The sequence below is a fragment of the Hippopotamus amphibius genome, chromosome 12, assembly GCF_030028045.1.
Source record: "Hippopotamus amphibius kiboko isolate mHipAmp2 chromosome 12, mHipAmp2.hap2, whole genome shotgun sequence".
Lineage (NCBI taxonomy): Eukaryota > Metazoa > Chordata > Mammalia > Artiodactyla > Hippopotamidae > Hippopotamus > Hippopotamus amphibius.
The window spans coordinates 26,175,107-26,192,477 of NC_080197.1; the positions used below are offsets into that span (position 1 = coordinate 26,175,107).

Below are 17,371 nucleotides of genomic sequence, written 5' to 3' on the forward strand. Positions count from 1 at the left end.
CCATCTCTGATGCCATAAACATAATCCAAAGTTATTTTTTACTTCTGGTCTTGTTGCTTTCAGTCATCCTCCCATATAACTCCTTCTCTTGACCACAGGAAGAGTGATCCTTATAAAATACAATTCAGATCACATTACGAACCCACTGATAGCCCTTTCACTCTTAAGAATGAAATCCAAATGCCTCACCCTGGCTTACAAAGCTCTACAGGAATTGTCTCCTATCTAACTTCCTCTTTACCCTCTTATCATCTGCTACATTATAACTACGCTGGCCATTTTTTTATTCTTTGAACATATCAAGCTCATTCCCACCATAAAACCTTCTTTGCAAGGCTCTTCTCTGTCTGAAATATTCTTCTATCTGATATCTAGTAGGCTACTTGTTTATTGTAATTCAGACAACAGCTCAGTTTGCTTCTTCAGACAGCCTTAAACTGACCATTCACTTTCACAGCCTCTTTTTTTATTAATGTTATCTATTGCCCAGTACTCTATTTTTTTTATCCTAACTTAAAAACATTTCTTAAAACATAATCACAAATTTGCAAGAACAGTACAAAGAACTCCCTTGATACCCATCACCCAAATACACTAATTTTTATATTATCTATTCATCTACTTACCCAACCATTCACTCTACCTACCTACCTACATTTTTCTCTAAACCACTTGAAAGTACTCTAAAGACATCATATCCCTTTACCCTTAAATATTTCAGTCTGTAATTGCTAAGAGGTACAATATTCATTTATATAACCACAGTACAGTTGCCAAAATAATTAACATTAATACCATACCACTATCTGAACTACAGACCTTATTCTAAAACTTATACAAAATAGCAAAACTGAGGAGTCTTCTAGGACTAGGACAAACCGGAAGGGTTAGTCACTTTATTACATAATGGAATACTGCTCAGCCATGAAAACAAACTATTGACACGAGCAACAATATGGATGAATTCTCAAATGTATTATGGTAAGTGAAAGAAGTCAGACAAAAAGGCTACATCCTGTATGATTCCATTTATATGACACTATGGAAAAGGCAAAACTATAGCGACAGAGAACCGATAAGTGTTTGCCAGGGGCTGGGATGAGGGAGTAAGGTGGGGCGGATTGATGATAAAGGGGCACAAGGGAACTTCTGAGGAACATTTAATGAAAATGTTCCATACCTTGACTGTAGTAGCTACATGACTATCAGAATTCATAAAACTGTACAACTAAAAGGGTGAATTTTACTGTACATAAATTATACCTCAATTAATCTAACTTTTAAAAGGTGGTTAAGGAGATAAAAGAAAATGAGAAAATAGGACCCAGGTTCTTTTTTAAAGCATATCTGTAAAAGAATTAAATAAAAATTCTAGACGGGAGATGCCCAGTGCACATTTTGAAAAGCATATCAGAATTTAAAAATGAAGGATGAACTTCCCTGGTGGTCCGGTGGTTAAGACTCCATGCTTTCACTGCAGGGGGCACAGATTCAATCTCTGGTAGGGAAGTTCCACATGCCACATGGTGGGGCCATTAAAAAAAAAAAAAAAAGGAATACTAGAAGATAAGAGCTAAAGAAATCACCTAGAATGCAGTACAAAGCCATAAAGTAAAAAATAGAAAAGAAAGGATAGCAAACATGCAGAATAGCATAAGAGGGTCCAACATATATTTAGGGCAAATCTAGAAAGAGATAAAAGAGCAAATGAGAGTGGTGAAAGGAGACACTATTCAAAGAGATCAGGGACAAAAACTTTTCAGAACTGAAGACCTGTATCCTCAGATTAAAGGAGTACACTAAATCCTGGGCACCAAATAAATCCACAATTTATCTCATCATAGTATAACTGCAGAATACCAAAGCCCAAGAATAAAATCTTAAAAGCAAATAGAGAGGAAAAAACAGAACAAAGGAGCAAAACCAACTTGACTGGAAGAGGATTTTAGATCTCCAGAAATCGGAAATCACCATTCCCAAGTGCCGATAGAAATTAACTATTAGCATTTACCATCTAAAACTCAGTTAACCATCATTCAAGTAAAGGTGAAATAAAGATACTTTCAGGACTTCCCTGGTGGTGCAGTGGCTAAGAATCTGCCTGCCAGTGCGGGGACACGGGTTCGATCCCTGGTCTGGGAAGATCCCACATGCCATGGAACAATGAAGCCCACGTGCCACAACTACTGAGCCCATATACCGAAACTACTAAAGCCCACGTACCTAGAGCACATTTTCCGCAACAAGAGAAGCCGCCGCAATAAGAAGCCTGAGCACCACACGAAGAGTAGCCCCTGCTGACTCCACTAACAGACTATTTCTCTAAGAACTGTTAACAGAGGTACTTTGGCAGGAAGGAAAATTAACCTAGAAGGAAAAATTATAATGATGAAATATGAACAGATAATTTGAAATAAATGTTAGCAAACCTAAATTAATATTAGTTATAAAAATAATAATAGTAATTTTCTTTTGATTAGGGGTGAGTAAAAAACACAAGGTGGAAGTAAAATCCTAGACAGCAGTAATATACTGAGAAGTTGTTAAATTTGAAGTGTTCTAAGATCTCTGTTCAAAAAGAAGAAAAAAAGGGGGTATGTGAATTAATGTTTTAGAGTTTAAGTATACATATTAAAATTTTAAGAGTAACCATCAAAATAATGGAAATGTGACATCCAAACAAATATATAGGATACATTTTTCAATCTCCAAGGAAAAGAGGAAAGAACGGAACTAAAGAAAAATAAAAAACCCTAGAATTATACTAATAAGTCCAAATACAATAGTAACCCATTGAAAATAAATAGACCAAGGTTACCAAGTAAAAGAATATTTTTAGACTGAATTCAAACAAATAAAATCTGCATATTTGATATTCATAAGACTCATGTTAAAACCATAACAATACTGAAAGGTTAAGAAAAAATAGTGAAAAAAGGCAAATGAAGTAGCAATATTAATATTAGAGAAAATAGGCTTTAATTCAAAAAGCACTATTGGGGACCAAAAAGGTCATTATCTAAATGATAAAGGAATGATTCATTAGGAAAATATAATAATCCTGGACAGAGTACGTACCCAACAACACAGGTTCAAAAAAAAAAATTTGACAGAATTGCAAAGAGAAACGGAAAACACAATCACAGTGAAAAGTTTTAACACATCTTTCCTAAAACTAATAAAATTAGAAAATTACTATAGCTATAGCATACTTGAACAGCACAATCAACAAGTCTGACATATGTGGAAATGTTCATTAGGCAGTGAGATGAGATGATTCTGGAGTTCAAAAGACAAATATTATCTAAAGATATAAATTTGGGGCTCTCTGCTACTTCCCGTTAGACAGACAGCCGCATCCTCTGTGCAGTGCCAGCTGCATCCCTGAGACAAGATGGTAAAGGTCAGAGTGAATGGATTTGGTCATATCGGGCGCCTGGTCACCAGGGCTGCTTTTAACTCTGGCAAAGTGGACGTTGCCGCCATCAATGACCCCTTCATTGACCTTTACTACATGGTCTACATGTTCCAGTATGACTCCATCCACGGCAAGTTCCACAGCACAGTCAAGGCTGAGAACGTGAAGCTTGTCATCAATGGAAAGCCCATCACCATCTTCCAGGAGTGAGATCCTGCCAACATCAAATGGGGTGATGCTGGTGCTGAGTATGTGCTGGAGTCCACTGGTGTCTTCACCACCATGGAGAAGGCCGGGGTTCACTGGAAGGGCGGAGCCAAGAGGGTCATCATCTCTGTCCCTTCTACCAATGCCCCCATGTTTGTGATGGGTGTGAACCATGAGAAGTATGACAACTTCCTCAAGATTGTCAGCAATGCCTCCTGCACCACCAACTGCTTGGCCCCCCTGGCCAAAGTCATCCATGACCACTTCGGCATCGTGGAAGGACTCATGACCACGATCCACGCCATCACTGCCACCCAGAAGACCGTGGATGGCCCCTCTGGGAAGCTGTGGTGTGATGGCCGAGGGGCTGCCCAGAACATCATCCCTGCTTCTACTGGCACTGCCAAGGCTGTGGGCAAGGTCATCCCTGAGCTGAATGGGAAGCTCACCGGCATGGCCTTCTGCGTCCCCACCCCCAACATGTCAGTCATGGATCTGACCTGCTGCCTGGAGAAACCTGCCAAATATGAGGACATCAAGAAGGTGGTGAAGCAGGCATCGGATGGCTCCCTCAAGGGCATCCTGGGCTACACTGAGGACCAGGTTGTCTCCTGCGACTTCAACAGTGACACTCACTCTTCCACCTTCGATGGTGAGGCTGGCATTGCCCTCAATGACCACTTTGTCAAGCTCATTTCCTGGTACGACAATGAATTCGGCTACAGCAACAGGGTGGTGGACCTCATGGTCCAAATGGCCTCCAAGAAGTGAGAGTCCCTGGACGACCAGCCCCAGCAAGAGCATGAGAGGAAGAGAGAGGTCCTCAGCTACTGGTGAGTCCCTGCCCCAACTCGATCCTCCAACACACTGAGAATCTCCCAACCTCCACACAGCTTCCATCCCAGACACCCTGAAGAAGGCGAGGGGCTTAGGGAGCCCTACCTTGTTATGTGCCGTCAATAAAGTACACTGTAACCAGAAAAAAAAAAAAGATACAAACTTGGGAGTCATGAGCATATAGATAGGAGTAAAGCCATAGGAAGATGAGACTGCAGACTGCAGTTAAAGGATATTAAGCAATCACCCTCAAAAGAGCAGAAAATATGAAGTGTGGAATATCCTCTAATGTCTATCCTCATACCCAACTATTTTCATTTATTCAATTAAGTGTAGGTATTGATTTGTGTATGCAAAATGTAAGAAAACAGAATAAAGTATTACATTAAAAAGAAACAAACCAAAAAAGTTGAAAAACCTTCAAAAATGTGTACTAAAGTATTTAAAATTGACTCCCAAAACCAAAATTCCCAAGACAAACCATAAGTTCTCCTGCCCCTCTTCCAAACACACTTTTAAAAAATCAGGTTTCAGAGATTGTTCCCTTCACTGGAAAAACGGGGAAACACTTTAATTCTATTGAGTTTCCGAAATAAAAGAGATCAGTTACACCTAGTCTCCCATCCTCCTCCTACTTTAGACATTACTGAAGAGCTGGGCCAGGACAGGAGTGAAGCAAGTGAGGTGCCAGGGCCCAAAATTTAAGTGCAGGAGCAACCCTGGGAGTGAGTGCCTCAAGTATTTCACCTAGGTATCTCAGTTTCCTCACCCCAATCCCAGCCCTGTTGAAGAATCCCTACCATAAATAGTGATTTGGGCAATAAAAAGCACACATGGCCATTTGCCATGCTTCTCTACTTGGGACAACTGAAGAACACTGCTTTTGAAATCACAATTCTCATTCAAAAACAAAGCTCCTGTCGGCATCATCATGGCACGGGCCTCAGGAATGGTACAGTACAACTTACGTCGTTTAAAGGGATGAAGAGAAAATGTGTCTCACACTAGATTGCCAATTTCTTTTCCTACAGTAGAGTAAAAGAAGAATCATGCTTCTCTTCAGACAGGCCACTAAAGGAAAATCCCGTTCTTCATGAGCAACAAGAAGGAAAATGAAGAATACACATACACACTTCAAGACAGTAACATCTGCAGCAGTATCATGCTTACAATCAGTCCTAACTTTCACTAGCACCACACTTCAATTTGGAGTCAGAAGACAGTTTCAAATCTCAACTCTCTCCTGAGCTCTCTAATCTTCCATTTCTCCACTGCTTAAATGAGGGACAAACTTAAAAGCTCTCAAAGACTCTTCAAAAATGACAAATCCTAAACCATTCTAAGTGTAATCACACAGCTCTACCTGGAGGCTTGCCTCCAAAGGAGCTATCAGGTAAAATGCTGGCTGCCAGGGGCTCTACAAACTTTTAAAACTTCAAATTCCAGAAGAGAAGAGAAGAGAAAAGGAAAAAAAGAAGAAAGGCAAAAGGATATTCCTCCAACAGAAATGGTCTTAAGTTCTGTATTTATGATGTAGGCACTACAAAGCTAAATTTGAAATACTGAAATTGTTACTTTATATATCAGAATTATTAAATAACAATTTGAAATATTGTAAACTCAAGATTTTACTTTAAGATTGGGTTGGCACAACCAAAAACTCAGCAGTCAAAATATCTTAGCCTATGACCTCCCCCTAAATTTTCCTGAGTTGTTTACTTGTAAAGGCTACCAGGAACAGATTCCGTCTACTGATGAGGGTAGTGAATTTGTCAAGGTAACAATTTTGATTTAGGGTTGTAAGTCTGGTAACCTGTTTGAGAATATAATCTTGATTTAGTCTAATAACCAAAATGGAACACTTAATTTGTTTACTGATGAAGGAAGAAAAGTCTAGGACACGAACCTCCCCACTGCGGTATTTACTGGAGTAAATAAACTGGAACATCCACTTGTGCAAACACAGAGGGACAAACAACAAATGCAAAATCAGAGGACTTAACTCATTCTAAATGCATGCAGTTTTCCCACAAAACATTATCATTTAAAACTTGGCCCCTTTCCTAACATACTGCCCGCCCCGATTAAATTTAATAAACCAAAAAGCAGATGACCAAAATGTTTGTGCCCCCCACCCCCACCCTAGGGGCCTACTGGGCCATGGTTTGCTTGAATGTTATGGGTGTGGTATGAAATATTTAAAGCAATGACTAAAATTTTCCATAAAAGCCCATCCAAAGTCTAAAAGCTTTACTACTCAAAAAGAGATTTATCTCCAGACATTTAAAAGATTTACTATTCCATTTATGATACTTTGGTTTTTTACGTTTAATATTTAGGTAGGAGGTGGTAAAGGGGGAGAAAGAGGGTATAATTAGTTTTGCTTGTAAAACGTTCATCACCGTTGTAGTGCCAACTGAGCTATACAGCCTATTGGGGGTCTAATAGATTTCAGGGTATTATACTTTGAGTAATAGAGGTGGGGGGTTGTGGTGGAAATCAATAAATGGCTACTACTTCTTTGCACAGACCCATATGGAAGTAATCAAGCGCAAGGGTGGCAGCTGGGGCCAATAACAGTCACCTGCAGTTGAGGGACATGGGGGTTTCAGATGGGTTTTTAATGCTAATTTCCTACAGAAACAATGAGCTAGAAAGAGCAGAGTAACAGACGAGGCCGGATGAAGAGAGACCAGTCAGAACAATGGCTGCACCTGGTGCTGGGAGCAGAGGGACAGAGACGGCACGCGCCCGCTGGCAGCAGAGGGCACATCTGTCACCCTCAAAGCGGCCCATCCCCCAGCTCTTCCAGCAGGGTAAGTAACGCAAGGTCCCTAAATATTAACAGCTTGCCATACAGCAACAGGTTTGAGTTTTTAAGGCTGCTGCATTCTCTACACGCACCCTTCTCCCATGACTAAGAATTAGTTAAGGAAGCACGGTTGGTTCCCCTGTCAGTTTGAAGAGAGGCTTATTGAAAATGCAAGAAGCACATTTTAACTAAGTCTTTAGTTACTGTGACTTCCTTGTTAGAGGGTCTGAGAAAAATCACATGGAAAGGTAAATCTTACTGAGTATTAATGCAGTGCGCATCATGCTTTTATTTTCTAACTTATTTCTTAGAACCCACAATAACAGCCATTTTCACTTCCATTTTTCAGGTGAGAAAACTGGGGATTAGTAGTGAAGGTTAAATTAATTCACGGTTACACAGCCTACACATAATCTTTTCGCTGCCTTTCCTCTACCTGTCCTAATTACCATAACCAAATGAAAATACATATTCTGTTTACTTCAGAACTCCAGCCATGAGAAGCAACTTGCAGATATATGTACATATATATATTCTATACAGAACTGCACTCCACCTTGCCAGGCATCTCTAACAAGCTGCTCAGGATTGAATGATAACAGGATTTCTACTACCTGTTGCTCTAAACAAAGCACAAACAGTTGCTTTTGCAGGTTGTGGCATGCTTTAGAAAAGTAAATCCATATGCATTTTAAGTTTCCCAGCATAAATATGATGCCACATAGGTCTTAAAAGTTAAACACTGTTTGAAAAGCCCATCAACCAGTGAGAATATAAAAACCAGTTATAGTGGGTTGTTTTTCTGCAAGGCACAGCCACCACTAATTCTTGTATTTATTGACTTGAACTTGGAGGGAAAATTAAGCAACCCATACAGTCCATCTTAATAGAGTTCCTGGTATAAATAATAAGTTTTAAAAAGGGGAAGGGGAGTATTACATATATAGATAATTATCTCAGAAGCAACCAAGTACTCTTAGATTTGGAAAGGCAGCAATAACAGCTAGGCATAATTGAAAACATAGTAGAAATTAACACCATGTAGCTATGCATCTGACAAAGTCTGATTTAAGGCACTGGGATCTAATGGAAAGTGAACTTTTCCATCTATCCACTGTGCTTTCTTCCAAAAAAACGAGGAGTCCACATCCTTCCTGTCCTTGTAAATTCTGATCAAATGCTACCTCTTCTTGCAGGTCTTCTTGACTGCCTGAGTTGGCAGTAATTTCCAGGACTTATCCAATCCATGCATTCGTGTACATTTTACCTCCTCCAGAAGACTTTTTATCCCTTACCATCGTATACACAACGGGCAGTGAAAAATTATTTGTAAAATCAACATCCTGGAAACTCAGGATACAATTCCAGTCCAAGCTCAGCTACTAACTAGGGTAATACACTCTAGGCCAGACAGACTTTTTACCACTCTACTACCCTTCCCACAACTTTGCTTATCTATAAAATAATGCAATTGACTAGATTATCATTAAGATCCTTTTCAATCCTAACATTTTCAATAGGTTATCACTGGGTACTTATGAACACTGAGTGGCCTTAAAAACCTTCAATGAACTGATCCAACTAATCTTTCAGATCCACTTGAATTCTTCCAGTTTTGTATGCAGTCTGTTCATTTAAACTCAAAAGCACTCTTTCTTTATGTTCCAAAGATGCAATTTAAATGTCATTATCTTCATCTCTAGTTTATCGACATTATTGTATCATATACCTTCAATCCAATCGGAGATTTGCTATGAAAAAACCCTTGGTTGGGTCATTCCTGGCAGCCAATTTAGGAGTTCTCCTCTTTTCATAGTAGGAAAGCTTCCTGAAGGGTTTCATAGTCTTCAGAAAGTACTACGATTTTCTCCAGTATTCAAGTCAAAAATATTGGTTATTGCCTTAGTAATAAGCAACTATTCTCCTCAACTGTGTGGTCCTCATAGGACTTTTAATAAACCACCTTCATTTACAGTCAGGGTGGCTCCGCATATTAAAATGCATATTATTTACCATTTCTTATGTTTCTCGAAACTCTAGTATCAAAGGTATTCCTAGGAAGGACATGCGGCAGTATGTGAATCCCTTCACAGTAGACTCCAGCCTATACTACACTTCAGCATTAAGTCATTTTCTCCCCACTCAACCTAGGAGCATGTCTGCTAGAGTACAATGAAAAATGATGGCTCACTGAAAGAGTATCATGTAAATTCAATATAAATCCTATATCCTCTCAAATGTTCAGACAAGTCTCCAAAGATTCTGAACATTGCACCTGTCAAAAAAGAAACTCGAAAATTGTTACTAAATCATTTAGTCAATTGGGTATAAGAGAATACTCATTAAAACAGTTCATTTAAAAAGTCTCCCCCCACCTCAAGAAACCTGACTGCAAAACTGAAGGAAGAAAATGAATAGTATTGTCCTGTCCTCTTAATTACCCAATGGACCTAAGTGAAGACTGAAGAATTTTAAGGAATAAAAGTATTTTTTAAACTTCCTATTTGAATTTTGAAGGAAAAAACTATAATTGAAACAAAGTTCTGTCCTGATATAATAAAACAGGCTCATTTGCATTACAATACTTAGAATACTTTCCAAATCATTTACAATCACAGTGAGACTTAACAAATAAAGCATATGACATTTACAGCAGATACAAATGATCTAGGAAGTAGGTACAGTGAGAAGAAAGTATGCTGAAAACTATACAGATAAGACCCATTCTTAGCCTAAAAGTTTGAAGTTAAAAATGCATGTTTAGGAGCCAATGACAGCAAAATAATGAACATCTAGAAAGTTCTGAAACTAACTTGTATGCCTTCTATGTGCCAGACTAATTTTGCCAATAATGACATAAGGTAGGAATTCCAGAAAACAGAGACTCAAAGAGAATAAGTAGCTTGTTTGAGATTAGAGAATTATCGAATAATGGCTGTATAGTATGTATAATTCCCAAACCCATGCTCTTCCCATAGCTGTCTGGATTTGGAGGCCTGGAAAACATGAATACAATGTACAGAAATAGCAAAAGTCTAAATTATGCACCACAAACTAGCAAGGACTTTAGAATACAGTAGCTATGTGCATATGAATTTACTGCATCACAAAAGTACTCCAAACTCACAAGTCAGGTTTGATGTTATTTATTTCGCATATAGGAAGTAAACAGAAGAAAGCAGAATAAGAGTAAAATGTAATAAAGAAAAAAAGAGCTAAATACAGTAAAAGTATCTTTTAGTTGTAATATCTTTTAGTTGTAATTCACCCAAATACATTGAAATAAAATGTGACAATAAGAAAGACTATTTTATGAGCCATCTTTCTTAACACTATTTGTATTATGCATAATAAAGGAGAAAAAAACTTCCCTCAAAACATCACAGAAAGATTCAATGTAGAATACCTTAACGAAATATTTGGGGGACTACTTTCCTGGCCATAGAATTCATATGTTACATCTGATTAAAGTTTCCATTCAAAAAGCATGGCATTCAAATATAAAGGTGGCAAATGAAAAATGATACAGAAATATGAACAAAATGAAGCATCAAAATAACACTGAGTAGCTAAAGGCTGAACTCTCATCAAATATCAAAAACATTCATATCATCATAATCTGAAATGAAAAGCTTTGAAAGCCAGAGAATTGCCCACTTTAGCCTCCCAAACTAAATTAAAATGTACTTACCCCAAATGCCCAGGTTATAACAATCCAGATTCTTAAAATATACCAAATTTATTTGAAATAGATATATAAAAGCTCCTCTTTTTCTCCTCCTAATCTTCAAAGCTCAATCTGAGACCAGCCTTCTTCCTTCTTTCATTAGCTGGACATGTGTCAGCTCTCTCACATCTGCGATTTCTCACTGACTAGAGCTGCCTGTCCCATTCCAGGGAAACACAGATGGATCCCAGATGGGAAGGTCCTGCCAAACAGACCAGCTCTTCACCTTGCCAGAATCCCCAGATACAGTCAGTCTCTCTGTCTCTCTCTTTTTCTCCCTCCCTCCTGCTTCCTCTCCCTCCACTACCCTTCCAACCCTCCCTGTTACCAGGGCTCTTTGCCAGCTGATGTCACTAAGTACACACCTCCCAGTGGCTCCTGGCCAATCTGACATTAACTTGTTTAATACGTGTAATTTGTTTATGGCTGACAATAACAGCAAGGATATTGTGCAAAACCTATCTGTGCAAGTCCCTAATGGAGTAACATGTAGAGACACACATTGACACACCAACTCATATTTTTGGGAACATTCATATGTTTAACATTTACTATTTAAAGTCCTACATATTGTCTGGTTTCTGCTATTGTTTAACAGCTCTGCTCTTTGAGCCAATTTTAAAATCCTGCCTATGAAAAATTCCTTCTTCAAATGAATTATTAAAAATGAACATGTAATTGGGTGAAAAATGTAAAGTTGCGAATTAATTTGAGGAGTATTAACAGAAATATATGTAAATGATTCACGCAAGCTGCCTCTCAGATCCAGACTTGGTAGCACTGCAAAACTGGCACGTGATTAAAATAAGACAATGAAGGCAACATGGTTCTGATGCTGTAAAGATTATAAATGAAAGATGGAGACACAATGCAAAAAACTGCTTTAAGACAAGGCAAACATGGCTGTGAGAAATAACATAATGTTTAACATTAAAGAGGCTGCTAATGCAAGTTTCAACAATGAAGAGCCAAAATATCTATTTAGACATATAACAATGAGAACCCAGAAAGAATGAACTGTTCATGGTCAGAGTTTAATCACTTATACCTCTAAATACTTAGCATATAATAGCTGCTCAATTTCTGCTAAATAAAAATTGATCATTGAAAACTGACACTGTACTATAGTTACGCAAGATATTACCATTGAGGTAAAGTGGATGGACCATTGGACCTCCTTTACTTTTTTTTTTTTTTTTGCAACTCCCTGAAAATATATATTTTAAAATGAAAAGTTAAAGGGTGGGGGGAGTGTTTGGCTGCTTCCTGGTCACATTACATCAACACATATCTGCACTAAAATCTCCATGAACACAGATTAGGAATGAAAGATCCTCTGTGCACGCAATCAAACAGGTGTGGCTATAATTCTCTAACCTTTAATCTTCTATCATACTTGGGATATCTGGAATCTGTAAACAATTTTTCTGTCATGGCAATTTTTGGCAAATAAGAGGAAAGACTATTTCTGTCAAGGGCAACTCACTGACTAAGTTTCAGGTCTTTAGTTCATCCCAGTGGTGGTGGTCGTAGTAGCAACAGCAGCAGCAGGCTTAGTACTTGCCACGCGTGCGAAGTGTCAGAGACTGTTCTAATTGTCTGAATCTTCACAAAGACCCTATATTATACAGCCTCTAAGTACTACCATTATCTCAATGTTGTAGCTAAGGAAAGTAAAGCACAAAGAATCACATAATGTTGTTACTTAACCCACATAGCTAGTGAGTGTCAGCACCAGGAAGTCTGGGTTCACAGTTTCTACTAGACTATACTCTATTGTCTAGTAAGTAAATGAATCAAAAGATGCTACTGGCTGTCCTGGATCACTAGCTCTGGGAGAAGCCAGCCACCATGTTATAAAGACTTAAGCAGCCCCAAGATGTCCACATGGTGAAGAATTGAAATCTCTTGCCAATGCCAGCATCAACTTGTCCACATAACTAACCACTACCATCCGGCTAAACTACCTTGAAATTCTGACCTATAGGAAGTGCAGAATAAGTATTTATTATTATTTTTAAATGGGGAAAGAAAAGATGGTTCTTTCACTCTAGCACCCAGACTATGGGTCCTAAATACCATTTCCCACTAAAAGGAAGCAGGGCTCTTTAGAAAAACAGTTGACTCCGGGTATAGGGCAGGAAATGTACAAAACTTGTCATATCAGAAATCAAGGACTTCCCTGATGGTGCAACGGTTAAGAATCTGCCTGCCACTGTGGTACACAGGCAGGATTGACCGGACACAGGCCCCAGTGAGAAATCCTGCCCTGAGAACCCAAGGATGGCAATTTGAGGGTCACTGGTGAGGGCTCAGGGGCTGGGGGTACAAGTGGGGGGGGGCGGGGACCCTTCCTGGCTCAAAGAGGGTGCCTGGCCCCAGGGGTCTGCTCACAGATGATGATGGACGCCCTTCAAAGAACCAGCCTTGGGGCTTCCCTGGTGGTGCAGTGGTTAAGAATCCGCCTGCCAAAGCAGGGAACACGGGTTCAAGCCCTGGTCTGGGAAGATCCCACATGCCACAGAGCAACTAAGCCCATGAGCCACAACTGCTGAGCCCATGTGCCACAACTGCTGAAGCCTGTGAACCTAGAGCCTGTGCTCTGTAACAAGAGAAGCCACCATAATGAGAAGCCCATGCACCACAACGAGGAGTAGCCCCTGCTTGCCACAACTAGAGAATGCCCGTGTGCAGCAATGAAGATCCAATGCAGCCAATAAATAGATAAATATTAAAAAAAAGAAGAAGAAGAAGAAGAAGAATCTGCCTGTCAATGCGGGGAACAAGGTTTTGATCCCTGTTCCAGGAAGATCCCATGTGTCACAGAGCAACTAAGCCCATGCGCCACAACTACTGAGCCCACGTGCTGCAACTAATGCTGAAGCCCGTGCACCTAGAACCCGTGCTCTGCAACAAGAGAAGCCACCACAATGAGAAGCCTGTGCACCTCAAAGAAGAGTAGCTCCCATTCACCACAACTAGAGAAAGCCCGAGGGCAGCAACGAAGACACGATGACACAGGGAGGGAAGGAAGGAAGAAATTAAGCTAAGTCTTTTTTTTTTTTTTAATTTATTTATATTTTGGGGGGGGGGGGTACACCAAGTTCGTGTATAAGCTATCTAAGTCTTTTGGAATTGTGTCCAAGGAACTTAGAAGCCCACTTGAAGAGGCTCCCCCTAACTAAAATGGGATAATTTGAGCATCAGTAAAAAATAATAACTGTGATGGACTGAAACACAACAAAATGTTTAAATTCATGACTTCATAATGGTTTTTAAAAAAGCTAATTGTTCACTTTTCAAGGAAACTAGGGAACCAATTCATTATTCTGAAACCAGTATATCAAGCATCTTACCTGATTTCCTATATGAGCTGTACCTCTAGGTAAACAAATACTTGGTGAAAATTGATCCCTATTGAAATAATCCAACTAAAATGAAAAAATTATATATACAGGCATATCTCATTTTATTGCACTTTGCAGATACTACTTTTTTTTTTTAACAAATTGAATGATTGTGGCAATCTTGCACTGTCAGGTGATGATTAGTATTTTTTACCAATAAACTATTTTTTAATTAAGGTATGTACTTTTTTTAGGCATAATGCTACCACACACTTAACAGACTACTGTATAGTGTAAACAACATTTATATGCACTGAGAAACCAAAAAATTTGTGTGACTTGCTTTATTTCGATATTCACTTTATTGCACTGGTCTGGAACCGAACCTGCAATTACCTCTGAGGTATGACTGTACTTACAATATGATCATTTTGCAAATCCCTAATGAAAAATTAACCTAGGTAATGAATCAATCGCCACTAGTATGAGATATATATGGACATTAATGTGCCTCCTAATGGAAGTATACTACCACCTGTGAAGCATTCATGACCAAAAAAAAGTAAATCTAAATCCGATTAAGCCCCTAGATCAAACAACTAATTTATCAGACATTGAGGGGACATAGGAACATATTAATGACAGCACGGGAGTGCAACTAGCAAAGTCCAGAATGTGAAGAAATCTATAGTGCAAACAACCCAGATTTATAGGAAAAAAGATAAGATAGAGGAAGGGAGTTGGAGGAGAACCTATAAATTAAAAGAGAAATAAAAGACTTAAATGCAATATTATTTGGATTCTGATTTGAAAAAAACAACTGTAAAAAATAACCTATCAAATAACTGGGAAATTTTTAAGACTCACTAGATAATTATATTAAGGAATTATTTTAAACGTTTAAAGTAAAATATTTGTAATTATATTTCTAAGAAAAGTCCTTATCTCTTAAGAGATAGGTAGATATTGTTATTGATAAGTTTATATGCTGTCTAGAATGTCCTTCAAGAGAAGCTGAGTTGGTGATTATTGTAGCATGGTGTTTACGTACATGAGGGCCCATTTTTAGGTCTATTTTATATTTTCCATAATACAAAATTAAAAAAAAAAGACTGATTTCTTTAAATAGTGTGTCAAATTACAGATGAAGTTGGCAGGTTGATTGGGACAGTTTTTTAAAGTAACAGACAAAACAAATTAAAGTCTGACATGAGGTTTAATGTGGTACCAACATATTCATTTATCTCACTGACTATATCATGAGTTGATACCCCATCAATTTTTGTTTGTTTGTTTGTTTTTTTGGCACACGGGCTTAGTTGCTCCGTGGCATGTGGGATCTTCCTGGAGCAGGGATCGAACCTGTGTCCCCTGCATTGGCAGGCGGATTCTTAACCACTGCGCCACCTAGGAAGCCCCGATACCCCATCAATTTTTAAAAATAAAGGATGACAGTACAATCTATCAGAAATAGTGAACAAAGATGCTCAGTTGGTTGCTTTACAACAAAATTTGTAGAGGGGTTGTTTTCTTTTTTTTAATTTTAATATCCTCCTATAGGAAAGTTAGAATATGCCCCCAGGTGGTAGATTTGAATTGGAAAACACAGTAAAAACACACAGACATAGAAATATACATACAAACACATTCATACATATACTTCCTAGCTGTTTGCTGGGAGGGTCTAGAAGCAATGACACCTTGTAGCAATGAATGCATCTTATATTCAGATCCTGATTTCTAAACCACATTTTCTACTAAAAGCAGGGCTCCTTGGAGAAATGGGTAGGGTAGGGAAAATACGAGATAAGCAGGCAACATCTTGTACAAGAAAATAAGACTACTCAGAAATGATGGGGACATGTCGAAAAAATATTGATGTCAGTTAGAAGGGGCTACCATAGTCAACTGTGAAACGATCTGAGCATCAAAATAAATGGTAGTAATGGATTAAAGCATAATACGTGAAATAAAAATTGAATTTTAAAAATCAATCAATAAGGAAGAAAAGAAAGCTATTCCTAGTAGATACCAACTTGTAAATACAGAAAGAATGATGGAAGCAGAAAAATCACCATGGTAGACTAGTAAATAGAAAGTTGATGAAAATCAGGATATCTACACATTGTCTCAAGATCACAAAGAGGAAATACTAACTTTGCAGTGGACATGGCAAACACTCACTTTAACAAAATAAACAAGGTTAACATTTAATATCAATCACCAATATTGGGACAAACTGACAACATATGCCTCCCTAAATGAAGCATTTACTTCTAGAGCATTGTAGCTCCAAATCCATAATCCAAATCTAATCGTAAGGAAACATCAGATCACTGAAGAACATTCTGTACTCTTCAAAACTGCCAAGGTCAAGAAAGACTGAAAAGATGGAAAAACAGAGAAGGGGGGGAGGGAGGGAAGGTGAGAGGAAAGGAGAACGTTTAAAAAAAGGTGGGGGGGGGGGGAGGCAGGTAGCAGGCTTGAGGAACTGTTTCAGAATAAGAAAAGATTAAAGAGACATGACAATTAAGTATAGTGATCCTGGACTGGACTGGACTGGATTGTGGTACAGGAGCTACAAAGGGCATTATTGGGATAACTGATAAAATCTGAATGTAGTCTGTGAACTGTGTCAATATCAATTTTTGATAATGTGCACATGTAAGAGTGTATGTTTTTAGGAAATATACATTTAAGCATTCAGGGGCAAAAGGGGCATTTAAACCATTCTTAAGTGGTTTAAAAAAATTTTATATACATAATACATACACAATGATAAAGCAAATGGGGCCAAATGTAAACAACTGGTGAACAAGTGTTCCTTTTATGATTCTTGCAACTTAATATAAGTTTTCTATTATATCAAATAAGCACTTATCAAAAAGAAAAAAAAACCACATTCACAACAGAACAGTTTGAGAACTCTATTGTGTCCTTTTTTAAAAAAAAAAATTTATTTATTTATTTTTGGCTGCGTTGGGTCTTAGTTGCAGTGCACAGGCTCTCTAGTTGTGGCACGC

At 38.4% G+C, this 17,371-nt stretch overlaps 1 protein-coding gene and 1 pseudogene across 3 annotated transcripts in view; one reads left to right on the forward strand and one right to left on the reverse strand.

The window, feature by feature from the left end:
* CBFA2T2 (CBFA2/RUNX1 partner transcriptional co-repressor 2) overlaps positions 1–17,371 on the reverse strand; it is a 155,613-nt gene that overhangs the window by 87,183 nt on the left and 51,059 nt on the right. The window lies entirely within an intron of this gene.
* LOC130832921 (glyceraldehyde-3-phosphate dehydrogenase-like) lies at positions 3,380–4,505 on the forward strand (annotated as a pseudogene). Its single transcript, XR_009048400.1, has one exon. The product of XR_009048400.1 is annotated as a glyceraldehyde-3-phosphate dehydrogenase-like (transcript).